Raw genomic sequence first — 20,314 nt, forward strand, 5'->3', positions numbered from 1 at the left:
TTTTCCTTCTTGCCGAAATTTTAGGACACGATCTTATAGTGTAACCATTAGATCCAGTAATGGTAATATTGACCCTGAAATTACTTGGGAAATTACAGAAAGAGGCAAATTTCACTATTTGTCAAAATGGAGTTAATTACATATTGATACATAATTCTATTACTAAACTTTGTGCTCAACTTTTTACTGTGAAATTAAACTGGAGTAAGAATACTCTGGAAGAAGGAAGTAAGAACAATTTTTATGATAGTTGGAATAATATTTTTGAAAGTTAAAAAAGAATCACACAGTATGCAGGAGAATAATAAACTATTCAAACCCATGGTTTAAAAATATTGACAATGTCCTTTCAAGGATTAATCTTCTAAACTTTTATTCTATGAAGCCAGTTTCCACAAACCAATATGACGCAAGTCAAACTCCAAGTTTAGTTAATAACAGTGAGGCAAAAAAGAGGTAACCACTTGAGCAAGTTTTATTTTTGTCCAACCAATAGTTCTATCATAATGAAAAAGTCCTACATGCTAACTAAATTTCAGTTGATATATAATAGACATTATTTATATAATATTGTTAATGTCCTGTGGAAGAAAGATGTAAAAAATTGAAGTCAAAATCATATCAATCACATGAAACCTATTTTCACATGAGTTTCTATGTTTAACCTAAAATGCAAACCATCCAAATGAATAAAGTTGCAAAGAGAACTGTGCTAAGATGTAGAATTTAATTAGAGGTTCCTTTAGGGTATCTACTGTTTATGTCTTAATTTTAAATTGGGTTTGGAAGTTCTGAGGTTGAATTAGAAGTTCTGGAGCACTGTGATCTCAGTTAAAATTCCTTATTGGGTAAATAGGAAAACTGGAATAAATCCTATAGCCATATGAAATACACATGAGCCACAGAGACAGAATATTGCCAGGAAACTCTAAAAGCAAATAATGTTGATTGTGTGGACATGATTAGAATTTCATGAGAGTAAGGATTCATTTCTGGGGTCAGGCTGATTACTGAATGGTTCTAATACTTTCTGGAAGTATTGCTGAAATCAAACTTTCTATAAATAATGTACTTTTATCTGAAGGGTTGTGTCCTCAAATCTGGGGAATAATGCAAAAGGGCACATCTAGCCATATAATAAGCTCCTTCGAAACTGAAAAAAAAAATAACTGTGGAGATTATTCCTTTTGAAACAATATTTTGCATTATCAGTAATTATAATATTTGATATTATAATAATTTTCCTCGTTGTTTTAAATACAAGTGTGGGTCTGTGTCATTTTATATATTTACCCTGTATGAGAAAAAGAGGCAGACATTGATCAGGGCCATCGAGAAGAAACTATTGTGGAAGAACTGAAAGCCTCTTCAAGTTAACATTTGCTCAGGAATTCAGAAACAAGTTTCTGAAAATAGGCTGAGAGGAGAAATCAAAGGTAGAACACAACATTCTTTGAGGATTGTTTTTTTCAAATTAAATTTCCTTGGAGTTTTAAGGAAGGAGAGAAGGAAGAAACAGAGGCTTATTTTTTCCATTTATCAGTTATTTTAAAGTACTAATAAATTAAGCTTAGCACATAAAATATATTGACAAAGTTAAGAGTCATTAGATGAAGTTGTAGAGAAAAGTTATCACCAGTTTGTATTTTGAAAGTAATCAAATCAGTGATGAGTTTAGGGGAATATAACATTAGTGACTCCACATTATTTTTACCAAAATGTGGGAAGGTCCTAAAGTAATCATAAAGGATTACAAAAGAACCTTAAAAACTAGAAAGAGTAGCTCTAAAAAGGAACATCAAAATTTCATAGCATTTTAATTTACCTTTTTTTTTTTCCAGTGATCACTGTATACTTCAGAAACAGCTCTGGGCAGGAGTCATAATAATAAAACGACCTCGTTCTCTTTTTTCCTAATTAATTAACTCTATGATCTTGAGCCTGTTTTCCATACTCTCTGGAAAATGCGTATCTAATGAAATTGGACAACATAATTCCAGACATCCCTTCAAGATCTTAAATTCTTTACTTTACATAAGGCCGAGCATTAAGATGGTGAGAACAGGAGGTGAAGGGAGAGCCAAGTATATTGTTGCAGTAAAAGTAGGGTTAGAAAAAGGTAGATACAGGACATAAAGTTGGGATTGAGATCAGAATAAAGGAGGCCTGCAGTAATATGAATGAGTGAGAATTTCCAAGAATTCAGGATGGTAGTTAACAAAGGCATAGTCAAGAAGTAAAAATGAAAAGTCACAGTCACTGTGAAAACAATATGGAGGTTCCTCAAAAAATTAAGAATAATATTACCATATGACCCAGCAATCCCTCTTTTGGGTAAATACCCTAAAAGTCTGGAAACATTTATCCATAAAGAGATATGTACCCCTATGCTCATTGCAGTATTTTCACAGGGGCCAAGGCATAGAAACAACCAAAGTGTCCTTTGATAGATGATTGGATAAAGAAGATGTGCTGCATACAATGGAATATTACTCAGCCATAAGAAAAGATAAAATACAGCCATTTGCAACAACATGGATGGATCTTGAGATTATTATGCTAAGCAAAATAAGTCAGGCAGAAAAAGTCAAGAACCAAATGATTTTACTTACGTGTGAGGTATAAAACTGAAAGCAACAAACCAACAAGACAAACAAACAAAGAAAACTCATAAAAACAGACAACAGTTTAACGATTACCAGGGGGTAAGGAGGGAAGGGAGGTGGTAGAAGAGGGAAAAGGAGGTCACATATATGGTAATGGAAGGAGAACTAACTCTGGGTGGTGAACATACAATGCAATGGATACATGATGTATTATAGAAATGTACACTTGAAGCCTATGTAATTTTACTAACCAATGTCACCCCAATAAATTTATTTAAAAAATAAGGCAGTAAGAATGAACATAGAGTAGAAGACTGAAAGCAGATTCTATATTTGAAATGTGTGTCCCAGGGTAAAACTAATTTCAATGACCAATGTGCACAGTGCCGGTCCAACATATTAAGGTATGTTTCTGGAACTATCTGAACTAAGACTATTATGTTAAACTTGTCCAGTTTGGAAAGAGACTGGATGTAGTGTTTGAATCCTGCAGGCCAAAGAAGCCTTTTGATTCTCTAAGCCTGATTAAATACCCCCATTAACAGAGTCCAGAAATATCTGTATGTCCACAGAGATTAATCTCAATTCAAACTAGAATAACTTGCATTTATCAAAGACTTCTCTTTATTGCAAGAACTCAAATAATTAAGTTATATGAATTCTTTTATTATTGTGTGTGTTAGTTGCCATTGAGTTGGCTCCAACTCCTGGTGACCATATGAATGAGTGATGTCCACAATGTCTCGTCCTCACCAACCCTGGTCAGCTCCTGTAGACTCATGGCTTTTTTTATGGAGTCAAACCATCTTATATTTGTTCTTCTTGTTCCTGCTGTCTTATATTTTTTTCCCAATATTATAGTCTTTTCCAAAGACCCTACCTTCTCATGATGTGCCCAAAGTATGAAAGCTTCAGATTTGTCAGTTTTGCCTCCAGCGATATTTCAGGCTTAATTTATTGTAAAACTGACTAGTTTGTCTTTCTGGTGGTCCAGGGTATCCATACAGCTCTCGTCCAATACTGTAATTTAAATAAATCATTTTTTTTTCTTCTCAGCTTTATTCACTGTCCAACTTTCACATCTGTAGATAGTAACTGGGAATATGAGGGTGTGGATGATCTTAGCCTCGGTTTCTAATAACACATCCTTGCTCTTGACTATCTTTCCTAATTGTTACTTTGCTGCTCTTCCAAGTCTCAGCAGATTCTTGATTTCTTGGCTGCAGGTTTCTTTTGATTTTGTGACTGAACAAAGGTAAGCGAAATCTTTTAACAATTTTGATGTATTCATTATCTATGTTCAAGTTATGTATTTCATCTGTAGTCATGATTTTGGTCTTCTTGTTCAAATATAGTCCTGCTTTAGCACTTCTTTCACTTTCATCAGAAATCATTTCAAATCATTGTGACTTTCTTCCAGTAAGATAGTGTCATTCTGCATATCTTAACTTACTGATCTTTCACCAATTTTCACTCCTTATTTTTATAGTTCTAGTCCAGTTTTTTCATATAACATGTTCTGCATGCAGATTACACAAATAGGGAAATAAAACGCACACTTGTCTGACACCGTTACCTATAGGAAACCATTCTGTATTTCCATATTCTGTCTTGACAGTGGCTTCCTGTCAACAATACAGGTTACACGTCAGGATGATCAAATGCTGAAGCATGTCCGTTTCACTCAAAGCAATCCATAGCTTTTCATAATCCATGCAGTCAAGGCTTTACTATAGTTTATAAAACATAGACTAACATTTTATTATTACACGTAGGTAAAATATTACTACATGCAAAGTTCATAATAAAATAAAACAAATTCAAAATCATTTTTTAAAAAGAAGCACATTTCAGAAACATACATTTTTAAAAGAATTAATTATAAACATATTTATTAGGGAAGGATAACAGGCATCTTTCTCAATGATTTCAATTGGACTAGAACAGTTAGTTGATAGCTTTTCTTTTACTACCTGGCACTTAAGGACTTGGGGCTGGCTCCCTCCCGTATAGCATTAATAATGAAAACTATATTACGTTTCCTTCCCAAGGTAAATAATGTTCTTGCTTGGATGACAAAATCACAATGGACCTTTTACTATAGTTTACTCTACCCATGATCTTTTAAAATGTATATATTCTATTTTTTATGCATTTAGCTTGTCAAGGGTTTCCTGTGCTAAAAATGAGGGCTTTGCCAAAAGACATATTCTTGCCTCAAGCCTTGTCTACAAGGTTCTCCTATCCAAGTTGGCTCAGAGAGAGGTGCAGGGTATTTGTTTTTCCTAAGAAAACAAAAATAGATCTACAGAATGCAATTGCTTCAACACTTAGAAGTATTACATTTATTTATGTATACTGTAACATATACTATATACTTGTAAAATAAAACAAAACTTTAATGTCAATAAAATTTTAATCTACTAAAACTTGAAAAACACTTTGAAAAGATGACTTTTAAGCTAATAATGCTCTTCTTATTTTACATTTGATGCAAAGGAATATACCCCAGCTAAGTCAATTGCTTTATTCTCATTTCATAATTATTATAATTAACTAAAATACAAATGATAAAGAACAGTAAATTGATATGCTGGAGAGAATGAGAATGAAGTTTCTAAGACTTATGGTCAGTTTCATGGTATTGCCACATCTGAAAACAGACTTTTCACTCATTAAACACTAGAATTATTTCAATGAGGAGATGAGTGAGATGGCAATGTTACTTTGTATTGCTGGGTTTTACCATCACTGATAAATATTAATACCTTTATTTAAATATACTCATTTCAGGGCATAAACTCAAGTCAGTCAGGGTAGGTGTCTGGGCACTGAATCAGGTTTTCAATTAATTTATTTTAAATCAATTGACTAGTCCAATCAAATAATAATTTTATTAAACACTATTCATTTGAATTATTCAATGAAACTGGTCTTTCAGAACCACAATTTTGTTGAAAAACAAAATGGGTCAAGAAGCTGTCTGATTTCTCTAGAAAGATAAAGAGAACAGAGATTCCCAAATGTCAAGATTAAGGAAAAATGAAATGTTACAAAAGAAATTTAGAACTCACAAATTCAATATTTCTCTAAAGAAAGAAACTATACTTAACAATCATCATAATTTCATAATAGAAAGGACTTTGTTCTCTTCCAATAATTCTACAACCTCAGAACTCATATTATTCTTTGAGCGAATAAGTAATTGAAAGGCATAAAGAGGATCTAGTGTTTAATTATTTTCATTTTCTCATCATCAATATAATATATGCACTTAGAATATGATTGGCCTTTTGATGTTAAGCCCTTTAAAGAGAAATTCAAGGGCTAAGGAATGTAGCCATTGGCGATCATCGTTTTTTTTAATTTTGGATTTTTAAGTTTATATAAATATGTTTTACATAAAAATGTGTGACTTATAAATTATGTAACTATTATATATGTATATATGTATATTTGTTAGAAAGATTAATAAATAAATACTTGTGTTTAGCTCCCTTTTAAGATCAGAATACTACCAATACCATAATGTCCTTGTTTCACCTCCCCATTATGTTCTCCTTTCTTTTCTCCCCAAGGGTGATACTATTGCAAATTTTGTTTTTAGCATTTGTTTAAAAAAAAAAAAAAAAGATTTACTACATAATAGTAATATGATTTTTGAACTTTATTAAATGTTTTTATCTCTCTGTTTTTCTATGCCTTTCTTTTTTTCATCTAAAATTTCATTTTTGAGATTCATCTATGTTTCTGAACCTCTTATGTGCTTATTTTAAATGACATTCCATTGTGTGAATATGCTATAATTTACCTACATTTCTGAGAGATTACCTTTTCCACCAAGTTTCTTTATTTTATTTTTATTTTTTGCTATTACAAAAAAAATAAATGCTGCAATCAGTATTCTTTTAAATGGAAGGATATTTAATTAAACTCTTACCCCCCCCCCAAAAAAAAGAGCAATATAGAAAGCATTGCATATAAAAGACAGATCTTTATTCCCCCTTCCTGACTCTACCCCCATATTGTTGCTGCCAGGTGAAAATCTCTGCACAAATTACTTTATGGGGAACCACTGACCTAGAGCTTCTGTTAATAAAAAACTCATCGTTTTAATTTTAGTATGCGCATACATACAACAACCAATATTTTTGGATGACATGATTATTTGTTTTATGTCACAGTCCTGAAAGCACTCTACTCACCTTAATGGTATTTCCTTCACAGGCATGTATTGAATAGTGCAATTCATCACATTGGATTATTTTGAAGGTAAACTGAGCTAACTTGTGCAAGTTCTTTAAATCGTTAGCAAACAAAACAGAAATTGATGCTGTTATAAAGACATTCTTAATTATTTACATCTCAAGATAGTCTTTCATGTGTGAAAAATATTCATGTACACACCACATGTCCCAAAGGAAGATGAAACACAGCTCTGGCACCTGGTCAGAATGTGGATGTTTGTCTCCTTCCTTAAAAATGACTGCAACCCTGGTAGCTCAGCAGGTCTTCTTCCAGACACACCTCCACATTCTTAAAGAGTAAGTATACGAGCACTGCCAAGTTAAAGATCTGCTGCTATATATGAAAAGTATTAATTAAATTAATTAAATTACAGCAGAAGGAAAACAGCATAGGGCTTCCTGAACTGGGGTGGAAAAAGAAAGGAAGAGATTGTGACTCAAATGTTTGCGATCTCACTGTTCACACCAAGATTTAGTAGTTTGTTTGTTTCTTTTTTAATATCTCCCTCTCCATTCCTTCTTAGGGCTCTTTCAGAGACTTTAAGTGGTCATTTTCACCTCTTATGACAGTTTTACTGAGGAGAGAGACCATAGAGCTCCACATACGGCCATTCTGGAAGTCAGTTTCCCTGACTTCCATGTGACTTCTGCTAGACATGATATAGTTTTTCATGTTTTAAAAACTTATCCTGAATCTCTGCCTTTTTATCAATCTGTTTTGACATTTAAATTCAGTACAATTATTGATATCTTTATATTTAGGCTTAGCATTTATTTTTGTTTGTCTCAGGTACTTACTCTGTTTCCCCTTTTTCTTTCCTTCTGAGTTATTTAAATATTAATTATCTTATTTAAATGTATCTCCTCTTTTTTCTTTATATCTTTTTACAATTTTAAAATTATTTTTCTTTACATAGTTATTTTAGTGATTGTTCAAAGGGATTGCAATTATATACATGTCTTTTCACATTCTACTTAAAACCAGTATTTTACTACATCCAGTGAAGATAGAAACCTTAGCACAATATATATTCCTTTACACGGTACTTGTGAAATATTACCCTACATACATTGAAATTCCATTAGATAGTGTTACAATTTTCATTCAACAATCAAAATGTGTTTTAAAGAATTCATGTACAGATTAATAGTCTATGATATTTATCCAGGTACTTACATTTCTGCTGTTGCTCTGTGCTCTGACATTTCTGCTGTTGCTCTGTCTTCATTTCTAAAAATCCAAGTTACTTCTGGTATCCTCCTGGCTTGAAAACCTTCTCTTAGTGATTCTTTTAGTGCAGGTCTGCTGGCAATAACTTCTCTTAGTTTCATTTCATCTAAAAGCATGTTTATTTCCCTTTCATTCTTAAAGGGTATTTTCACTAGATATTTGGTATTGTCCAATATATTCCTTAGGTTCCGTGCATTTTTTTCTAACGCGTTTTGTATCTGTTGTTCAGATAATTTCTATGAATCCGTCTTCAATTTTACTTACTCTTTTCTCTGTCATATCCATTCTGATAGGAAGCTCACCCAGTGAAGTTTTATTTGAGGAGTTATTATTTTTAAGTTATAAAGATTCTGTTTGACTTTCTTTATGTATCCTGTTTATTTTCTGATTTTTCTAGCTTTCCATTCATTTCAAGAGTAATCACTTTTACTTATTGGAACATTTTTTCAATAGCTACTTTACAGTCTTTGTTGAATAACTCCAACATCTGTGTCATGTCATTGGCATACATTGATTATTGTATCCCTGTTGATATTTTCCTTGTTTTTGTGTGTGGAGTACTTTTTAAGTGCTTCTTGGACATCTTGAATTTTATTTTATGGGGCTCTTATTTTTCTAAAATCTGTAGATAATGTTTATATTTTATTTGAGCAGACAATATTCTTGGCTTTAAGCCACAGGTTCCACCCAGCTATCTCTGGATTTTGTTTTCCATATTATTTTTGTTTTCTATTTCCAAAGTGTGGTACACACTGGAATAGTCTGGGAACTGGGTGGTTGTGTCTCTTCATTTAATTCCCAAGGTCGTTTATCTGCTTTTTAGGACAAATGCATGTATGTATACCTTGGTGTGTGTGTGGTGGTGAAGGGGCGTTTAATAATCTCAAGAACTGGTAAACAGATTTATAGGTTTTCTTTCGCAAGTTCTTCCCTTTCTGTGATCTCCAGTGTACCTTCCAGTTCCCTAAAAGTTTTTATTCCTCCAGCTGGAAACTTTTTTTATTCCTCCAACTGGAATGCTGACTCCTTATGTACCCTGTACCACCACACATTCTCTGTCGCTGTGCCTGTATCCAGGGCCAAATGTCAGGTGGACAGAAAGAGAAAAGATCAACAGAAAGTTGTTCCACACACTTGGGTCTATAATTCCTCCAATCAGAGAGGAAGGTTTACTTCCTTCAGAGTTGTGGATGGCTGTGGACCCCTGCTCCTTTGATGTTGCTGCCAAAAACCTGTGTCTCTATCCGTAGGCTTGAACTAGAGAGCATCTTCTGGAGTGCTCTCTGTATGTACAAATGCCCACTTCCATTAATACTAGGGATCCATTAATACTAGGTCAAGGGATCCTGGAGGAAAAAATATATAGTTCATCTCATCATTGATTCAATGTTATCTTTGATTTTGGTCTTTTCCCCAAAACATCCTGTTAACTATTTACTTTTTGGAATTCACATGTCTGCCCTGTGTTCTGTCTAGGATTTTTAGCTTCATTGAGTGTACTGACAGGGTGGAGTATGCTTATTCCATCTTACCCAGAACCAGAACATGACTGATAGTTTGTTATTAAATATAAATAATATTAATATTAAAATATAAATTGATAATTGGATAATCTAATATAGTTTAGACACATACTTTTTGGTAATCATACTGGGCATATTTATACGCAACTTTGAAAATCCTGATGAGTAGGTTATTCTCAAGGTAGGGTAAATAATAGCACCCTAATAATTTATATCATCATCCTACAGGAAAGATCAGTGACTTTTGTTTTGATATCTTTCTGCCCATTTAAAGGAAAATTATTATACTGCACACTTTCAAACCATCTCTGAAAACAGTGAAAAGTGTCCTGTTCAAAGGTGACTTACTTACATGAGCAAAATCAAAGCAGAATAAAATTTGAGAAATACTTCCTTAGATCATCTCTTCAAATGTCATTCTCCTGAGTTGTTATAGTTTGGTCAGCAAATATTTCTTAATTTAGGTTCTAGAATCTGCTTGGAATACTTAATTGAAAATAGGTATTTTTTTGTTATCAGTTGTCAAGTATGGGAATTAATTACAAATAACAGACTGTAATCTTTGTCCTTCATTTTTAAAAACACATTTTGACCTCTTTGGGGATAGCATATAGAAGTACTTGCCATCAGAATCGACTTCGAGACAATGCTATAAAGATGATTTAATACTCACTGCAGACTTACTAGAGAGCACTTGTGCCATAACAGAGCATAATAACACAATTTGAATCTGAATCATTTTAGAAAGCTGTTATCATTTAATAGACAAATTATGTATGAAAAAGAGGTTCCAGTAAGAATCTGACTTGGAGCGGAAGTGAGTCATTTTAGAGATTTGTTAGATATGAAAAAATAAACACCACCACATTATAACATATTATCTAAAGAAATTCAACTCAAAATTTCAATAGATTTAAGTTCAAAACTGAATTAGGCATGACAATTTAGACAACATTTACAAAGAATTAATGAAAAACAAATTAACTTAGTCCCAAAGTCATTATTTCCGCTATATTTTTACAAACGTGTGCTGTGCCAACAATGTTGATGACTATAATTAGTCACAGCTTCTAAGATAAAAGATCAGGCACACATATTCCACACTATCTATGATGCCAAAATGCAATGTAGAAATAGTTCCTGAACTCAAAAAAGAAAATCCACTTTGATATTCAACATAAATCTCTGCAATATCATTTATAAAAGGAACAATTTGTAGATCAAATTATAAAAGTGGCTTATTTTAATTAAGGGCATTATGTTAGAGCTGCCTGCCATGTTTGTGTGCGTGTGTGTTCGCACTGATGAGATAAGCAAATGAAAGAAAACTCTTTGATGATACAAATCCAATACTCCCCCATGTAAGATCACTTTTTGTGGGATCTGGGCTCCGTCTCAACCTAATGGTCCATTGACACTAATATGGAAGCTGGCTTCTATCACTGCTAAAACTGAGTGCATACAGTGTACTATAATAACCTAGAACAGACGTTTTGGTGTCTAAGGCAAAGCCAAATGCGAAGCCTGAATTAGGATAGGTCTGCAAACAAGACCTCCCTCTCACATTACCACAAACATTTTTTAGATGATTGCTGGAGTGTTTTAAATTATGACTCACATTATTTCATCTTCTTGTGTTATCTTCTCTGAACATCAAGTACATATTCATATGGTGTGGATATTTAGGATTGTTTTGGCCATCCAGTTCTTCCTTGATAGCATAATCTAGGGTTTGGGTTTTACTTACGGGATTTTAGCATGCTTTCTGAATTTTAAGCAATTTAAGCTCTATAGTGACACAGCATTTAGGATTTTGGTTTCTCCTTAAAAGTCACATCTGTTCCTTTGAAATATGTTACATATGCTTGTACTTTATACAGGAAAATCTGTGATTCAGAATCTAACAAAATAGGAATGTGTTTTAGAGACTAATGGGGTTACATTTAAATTAAGACTGCTACTTAAGAGAACTTATGTAGAGAGAAATTTGCCCAGTGACTTGCTGAATTGTAAAGTAGGTGTGTGTGTGTGTGTGTGTGTGTGTGTGTTATACATTACGTACTTAGAGAATGTGATGCTCATGGTTGATTGAGATTGTTTACTCCACTTTTAGGAGTTATAAGTATATTCCCAATAGCTTTGTGATTTTTTTTAAAGGACAATATATTTTATTAATGAAATGTCTGCTTAAAGGGTCCAAATTATATATATATATATATGTATGTATTGGAAGTACAATATATTACATCAGACTTAAGTATACAATATACACATATACATATCATTTTTTATATTTGGTATATATACTGTGTTTTCCCAAAAATAAGACTGGGTCTTATGTTAATTTTGGCTCCAAAAGACGCATTAGGGCTTATGTTCAAGGGATATCATCCTGAAAAATCATGCTAGGACTTATTTTCCAGTTAGGTCTTATTTTTGGGGAAACACGGCGTGTGTGTGTGTGTGTGTGTAAAAATTGATTTCATGTTATGATAAACATTAGTTCTGGTGGCAATCAAGTGTATATGCTTGGTAAATAGCAATATAATTGTTCATACTTATTCCAATATGGAGTCTTGCATCTGTTTCTAAATGGTATTTTTTGTTATTAGCTGACATTTTATATTCTAGATCCAGTTCTTGTTTATTTTCCACTAGAGTGCTTCTTTTGCTCACTTGATCTTTTTAACTTGTTTTAAAGCCTTATAATTATTTATTCCTTTTAGTCCATCTTTCCATTGGCTTGTTTTCATACACTATTGAACTGATTCTACATATAAGCACTGAGACCAGCATCTATAAAAGTAGGCCCTTCCATCTCTAATTGAAATTTCAGTGTGCCAATCTAAGGATTAGTGTAACTGTAGTAAAATTGCTGTCCAAACATCAAATTTATAGGACATCAGAAACAAGTTGCACAAGATTCTATCCAGATGGGTCTGTGTCAAAATATTTGGCTGGAATGTGGGGATAAAATGACTCATAGTTTCCTAAATTTTTGACTGTTTTTCAAAATGACTAAATGATTGGATGTACAATATATTACATCAGACTTAAGTATATAATATACACATATACATATCATTTTTTACATTCTTTCATATTATGATAATCTAATCACACAAATGGAATGTAATACTATTCTAAAGTCATTGTAGCCATGAAATAAAGTTGTATGATATAGAATGTGGTTAGAGATCTATATACAGTAAACTACTGGATTTTATAGGATTACCAGTGTTGAAATGTGGTAACTTATATTATGATTTCTATTAAATGGTTTTGAAAATAAGAATTGAATATTAGGTATCATTTTAAATATGTGGTCAGAGAGAATCCTGCTTTCTTTAAGCATCACTTTAATGTTAGGTCAAATACACAGCAAAACTGTAGCAGTTTTTTCAGAGTTCAAGATTTCACTGTAACTCAAAAATTGTAAAAGTTATGAGTTTGTTAATATAAAACAATGAGGCATTATTTACAAGCAAAAATCAATAATTGGCACACCCCTTACTCCTTTACTTATTCCCTTCAAGTGTAATTAATGTGGTGAACTTCCTCCACATTTCTTCAGAATTTCCAAAAGTATTATTGAAACTCTGGCTCGTATTGTATAGATCTTTTGTTAGGACCTAAATTTGCAAACCAAGTAAAGCTATTCATAAATGATTCATATATTTAATTACTATGCATATAAGATTTTGTGGCAAAACTTTTAGTTTCCATTGTACTGATGACATACATTGTCAGTATCTTAAAGCATATCTTCATAATAACAAGGAATAGCATTGAAAGAAATATGTTTTATATACCAACCACTGTAAATAATATTATAGATCATTTTCTCAATTGAAATAAACTGAACCACTGAATGATCAGAAGCAGATAGTTAAACCATTTTCAATATTAGAAATATTTACTTTTACTTAACTACCAACACATTTCTGAATTTACAATTAGAAGAGCATATTTTGTTAAGGTTGTGTGCAAATCAAAGATTATTTTGACCTTGACTAAATGACCATGCATTATATTTTGTGTTCCACAAAATGTGGAACAAAAATATATAAAACACACTGAAGATAGAGTAAGATGTTCTTAAGCCAATTCCACATTCCTCTTCACTTCTATGTATGACGTATGTTTCCTCTATGCCAGCGTGCTGGAAATTATCACTTCTGTCCCAAGAGTCTTTTTTATATTTTTATGTAGTCCTCAAGCTCTGACAAAGCAAGTGCTATAAGAATGCATGTATACATACACTTATCCAGGAACCGGAAAGACATATTAATACAAAGGAAAGCCTCTATGTGCGAGTTTTCTAGAGCCTTTCATTTGTTTCAGTATGACTTGTCAGTTCCTGGATGTTTACTTTACTTGTTAATCAGAGAAGTATGTGTTAGCTCACCTCTCATTTGACTGCTTTGTGCTTAATCTGTATTTTTAGACAAATTGCAACTAAGGGGAGCAAAAACTTTCATTCTCTTTAGTGAGAATAGTTACTATTTGATGCGGTCAAACTGAATTTCTATTCCTTACTAAGCATAAACGGAGATCATGATACGCCAAATATGGTATTTTCTGGCCATTAATGAATGAACTATACTTACCAACGTTGGAGTGTCTTTCCAAAGTTTCCACAAAGATACATTTTATAGGCTTGTTTGTGTTGACTTAAACTATGAACGCCTGAGTACTGTACCCTTTTGTGCCATAGCATAAGGGATCCAAAGATGGAGGAATAGGGGTACACCCATTTACCATCCTAATTTATAACACTGGCTATAAAATCCTTTTTTCTGGGGAGAAAGTTGAGGAAAACAAAAGATAAGTAGAGACAGCAAAACTTACTCCAGATCACTAAAGTTGTTGACGTAATTGAAGGATTGAAGGCTAAGGAAATAGAAGTTGGGAAGATTTGGGATTGCCGATAGGGAAGTGTTAAAAGGGTCCTGCTGTTACTCCAGGCTAAGATATGAACCTTGAATTGTATAGTCTTCTTTGTACAATGTTATCTTGAGTTCTCAAGGCAGCATAGATAGCTATGGTGGTTAATTTACAAACTGTAAGACAAGGCTACTTACTAACTTTTTGACTGTGGGGATAGTGTGCAACTTTCTCTGTGTTGGTTTTATCATCTGTAAAACTGGAATGAAAACAATAGTACTTAATCCACAAGGTTGTTTTGGGGATCCAATTTGATAAATGTGCAAGACATTCAGAACAGTGTCAAGAAGCTAGGAATCACTATATAATTTATTCTTATAGTTAATATTCACATCTTTGGGAAATTATGTTTTCTATTTTATAATAGACATGTTGCACCTGCTCATTACGTATTGAGAGAGAGAGAGAGAGAGAGAGAGAGAGAGAGAGAGAGAGAGAGAGAACACAAAGCCTTAAGGAAAGCTTTTGATTGACTTTTGAGTATTTTGGAATCCGTGCTCTCATCTTGATATATGTCAATGGGAGATAATATGTTGACAGTCTTTTTTGTAATAGGTAATCAAAAAATCAAAAATGCCTGTAGTTACTTCTTTGTTAATTTGTTTTATAGATTTCAGTTTTGAGTCATCAACAAAATGCTAGTTTAGTGCTACTATTACTAGTAATCATAATTAACAAAATCAGAAGTTCTTAAACATTTTGGGGTAAAATTTTGATAACAATCATGATTTCTTTAGGAAAAAGAATCCTCAAAATATATACGCTATGTGCCTAACGTTCTATTTGCTGTTGTTGTTGTTTTAATTTTAGAAAATTGGTGAACTCATTGTGTCATATCTTTGTACCTCAGGCTTAGAATCTCTGCATAAGAGACTATCCATGAGATATTTGGATGCGTAATATAAAATTTTGTTTCAGCCAAGTTCAACTCCTTGACCAAATTAATACCTAATTATAATTTCTTTAAAAAATGCTCAAAACACATAGAATGTGTTGTTTTTGATGTTAAATTGTAAGATCACTGATAGGCCGTTATTCTCTGGGTACACTGTCAGCTTTTTAAATGTTAAACATACAGATCTAAAAAGGAGAATTTACTTGGCTTTAAAGAACATGAAATAATTCCAAGAGCAAGAAATAACCCTCACACATCGATGCATGAGACAGACAAGCCAGGACTCATGTATCCCTACATCTTCCCAACAGTTGATTACATTCCCTGACGTACCCCTGGCTCTAGAATGCTTCCTTAGAGGCCACCAAGTTTCCCCAGTGATTTGGCATATCTTTGAAAGGATAAAAGACTGTAGTAGAAAGCCGGGACAAGGAAACGTTATGCTCTTCTGTTTTCATAATGTAGCCAATAAGCTCAGATCGCTTTCACAGAGCTGCAGGACTAACTGGATCCACACACACACACACAAATCTACTGGACTCCTTCTTTGGAAAAAAATAAAGAAAATCAGCAGTATCTGAGTAAATTAAGAGTGAATAAACTGCCAACTTTTCTGCTAAAATACAGTTAATGCCAATGGTTTCTAAACTCTAGTTACTTCTCAAGTCAAAATCACCTTTCCACAAATTAGGGACAATAAACGTGAGTTTGTGCCAATAAATGTTTCCATTGTACAGCATACTAATTTAGGCCATATACCCAGCAAACCAACTCAACAATACACATCAGTTACTAAAGACTTTGCAGACAAATTGAAATTCTATGATCCATATCCAGTGAGCCAGAAGGGTTCTATCGTAAGTGAAGTCTTCAAGCAGACAGCAGAACATTTGGCACATGAATTGTCTGATTATAATGGGCTGTATCCAGAACTAAAATAAAAATAATCCTGAAATGTGATGCTGATTAAGGGAATACAGCCAGTGAGGTTACCAGTATCTTCTTACTCAATGGAATTCTACTTTCCAAACATGTAATATTCAATCTACCTCTTTTCTATATGATTTAGTAATCTTATTAGTAGACATTGAAGAGAATAATAGCTTATAAGAGAGTTTAAGAAAATAATTTATAAAATATATATCACTTATTGTTGTCCAAGCTGGCAATTATTTTACTTTTGTCATAAACAATAAGATACCAAGCCATGACTAGCTGGAATTCAACTTCTTTTCTCTTCATCAAGCATTATTTGTCACGTCAGGTAAATTATCACTTTTAAAACTGAATTTCAAATTAATCATAATTATCTCCAACTAAGCTTGGGTATTGCATTATGTTGATGGGTATTTCCCCTCCATTGATGGCATTAACTTAATTAAGGGGGGGTGCACAGCATACAGAATTTGTGCTCACATTTTGAGGTCAGTATTTCTTTAAAAATCCTAATACTCGTTGATACCACCTTTTTGTTTCCATGGTGATTTTAGTGCAATTTCAGTAATTTTTTCACACATTTAAAAGAAAGAGAACCATTTCTGAACATAAAAGCTATATTTTCAATATATAAAAGAGAGACGAGAGGAAGGGATCTGGTTGAAAAGTTAGATATTGGAACAAGAATCTCACCCTCTTTGCTCTACCTCCATCCCCTCCAAGTTCTTGAGGGGATAAAAACTAACATGGATAATTATCTTCTTTTCTTTCTGTAACTTAAACTGACAGAAGCAGAGGAATTGTTCCCCTTCACTTGCCTAAAAAGTAAGAGCATTTGACTGTTCTGACAGAATAGCTAATATGCTGCCATTCACTTTATCTCCCTAATGGTGTCTCCTGGTGTTTTACCTATAATGTATTCCTGAAAGTTTCCTCAGCAGCCTGATTCTGAAATGCACACTGGAACTCACATTGAAACACAGTTTATACACCAAGCAAACAGATTCTATACATTACACAAAGGAAAACCCTGACGTGTGTAGGCAGGACAGAAATCAAACAATTCTGTTTTCACTCATTTGCATACTACATTACCATAAGTTTTACCCTTTCCAAATAATATGCAGATGGGAAATTAGGCAACATGCTGCTGGTAATTTCTGTTAGTGCTGTGGTAGTGGCAGGAGAAAACAGTTAAAGGATTCAGTTTTCTTCCAAGAAAATTGTATATTTCAAATCCATCTGAATTACAGCCAAAGGATTACTTCTTATCTGGCTGTAACAAATGCTCTTTCCACCAGTTTTGGATGTAAAAAGAAACCACCTCATTGTACTAAAAAGTGCCTTGCACTCCGAGGTCAGCTGCAGTTGCCCAGCTTTGAAATAGGCACTGCAGCTTGTGTTTTTATAGGAAATAGGTGAGACACAGATTGGGCTGTGGTCCTACTTTTAAACATCCTGCGTGAGCAGTTTCGAAATGAGTCTGAGAGCTTGAAGGGTCAGTTCTTTATGGCTGTTCTGGATGCACATATTTATCAGATTTGCAAAATGGACAAGAAGGTACTTTGTTCTCTATGATGGGGGAAAAGACTCTTGAAGCAAGTGATGGAGGCATTCTTATAATTTATGACTCCAAAGGAAGTTCTTATAATTTATTGTCTCCAAAGGAAGTTCTCCTGAGAGCCTAGCATGTCGTTCATATTACAATGACGAATGAAAAAAGGAGAAATGAAACAAATTAAATCACCTGAGTCTTTAGCTCACATTCCTCCCACATGTCCAGGTGATAGGACTATTCCAGACAGGACTAGAGTCACAAAAATGACAAATTCATCATTCTGCCAGCCCGCCACACCTAAAAAACTGTAAGAATTATGCTGAAATACCACATACGTGTGGGTTTGTGAATATATACATATACCAGAACTCATTTCTAGTTCCAAATCACTCCCATTCACTTAAATGTATACACTTTCCAGTATTATGAAGGTGAGGAGCCTGAGAATTTCAACAGGAGCCATCAAAGGAAAGAATCAGATAAGGAAAACAGCAGGGAGAGGAAAAATAAGGTCAATGAGACCACATTTCATATTATTAGGGAATTAAGAACAGGAATAAAAATGATGCTTCCCTAAAAAGACAAATAGACATTAACAGTCTCCTTGTAATTGATCTTCTTAATTCATATAAAATATTTGTATATTTTATCAGCACATTGTCAGCTAGAACCATATTTAGTATGAGCCATCAGAATGACATTTTGTACAGATGTAGCATCATTAGTAAAACTGGCTTTTCCAATTAATCTCTCTCAGTGCTACAGTTCAAGTTATGCTTACAAAATTGTTATTTGAAAAAATGTAGAAAAAGTTGACAACTGATTCCGTGAGCTTTTTCCCTGAACAGATGAACTGAACCTAAGCACAGACCATATAAACATCATAATAAACTTAGATGTGAAAAATTAAAAAAAAAAAAAAAGATGCTACCTGTGCAGGAGAGAAGCCTATATAGAAATAGTTTAATTGCCATTTTATGTGACAAAATGTAAAGTTTGGATAGTTTTCCCTGAGTGAGTTACATAATGAAATTGTTAGCTATGACACCTTCAAATAATGATTACTTCTGGAAGGACACAGCTATTTGATCCCACTTATGCAGAAGTTATAGGGATGTAGGAAACTTAAATGCTTTTTTTTTTTTTTCCTTTCCGTATAAAACTGGTTTGAGCTCCACATCTGACTTGGCAGATCAATAATGTTGATTTTAGATTTACTTTTTGGAAAAGAAAAGTCAATACAATGCTTGTATTGACTGCATTCACCAGTCAATACAAGTGATCTTCCAGAATATTTAAAGCTATCAAAATGCTTTTAAGGCTGAAAATATCTTAGAGCTTTAAAAACTCATTTTTGACATAGTCACAGCAATAATTGCTTTTTATTAACCGTTGTTTTTTTTTGTTGTTGTTTGTTTTGAAAGGGATTGTACATAACTTCCGTGTATTTTCAAGCTTCACTAAAATATATCATGGAGTTTGGCTAAGGAAACATATCAAAGTTGCAAATCGAACATTCTCCTTAATGGAGATACTTAGACTCATTTGCCTGCTTTCTAGTGACTTAGCTGTAACATATACACATAAACCCACAGGTCAAGAAATAGCGTATCACCAACACCCAGAAGTACCTCTCCTGCCTCCTTCCAGTCACTCATACCACCTCTTCCCCAATACTATCCAGAATTCCAGCACTATAAATTAGTTCTATCTGTTCGGAAATTTATATAAATGGAGTTATTACAAGATACATAAGTACAAATATACACACACACACACACACACACACACACACACACACACACACACACTGTGGTGGACTGGTCTGTGTACCAAGCCCAGGACAGTGCAAGGGGTACTTGACTTCTGTCGTGGTACATTCTGTGGGTAAGATTCATATATATTGTTGTATTTAACAACAGTTTAATTTTATTACTGGGTGCTATTCTCTTTTATGACTATTCCACAGTTCTCATATGCAACTCTACTATTGATGAATATTGGGTTACTTTCAGTCAAGATTAGTACAAACAATGCTGCCATGGATTTTCTATAAACAACTAGTGTTAATCAAATGTATACATTTCTCTTGAGTCTATATTAGGAATGAAAATTTGAATCATGATGATTATATATATTCAGCCTTAGTAGAAATTGCCAGTCTCTCAACACAGCTGTAAAACTTACACTGTTACCAGCACTATGGGAGAGTTTCAGTTTCTCCATGTCCTTGCTAACACTTGGTATCTTCATTCTTTTAGCCATTCTAATGATATGAGTGAAATGTGCTTCTCTTTCTTTTTCAGTTTTTACATATTTATTTTTTTATTTTGTTTCATTTTATTTTTTCCTGGGAAGGAGACCACTTGCA

Source organism: Rhinolophus sinicus, linkage group LG09 (genome assembly GCF_036562045.2).
Source record: "Rhinolophus sinicus isolate RSC01 linkage group LG09, ASM3656204v1, whole genome shotgun sequence".
Taxonomy (NCBI): Eukaryota; Metazoa; Chordata; class Mammalia; order Chiroptera; family Rhinolophidae; genus Rhinolophus; species Rhinolophus sinicus.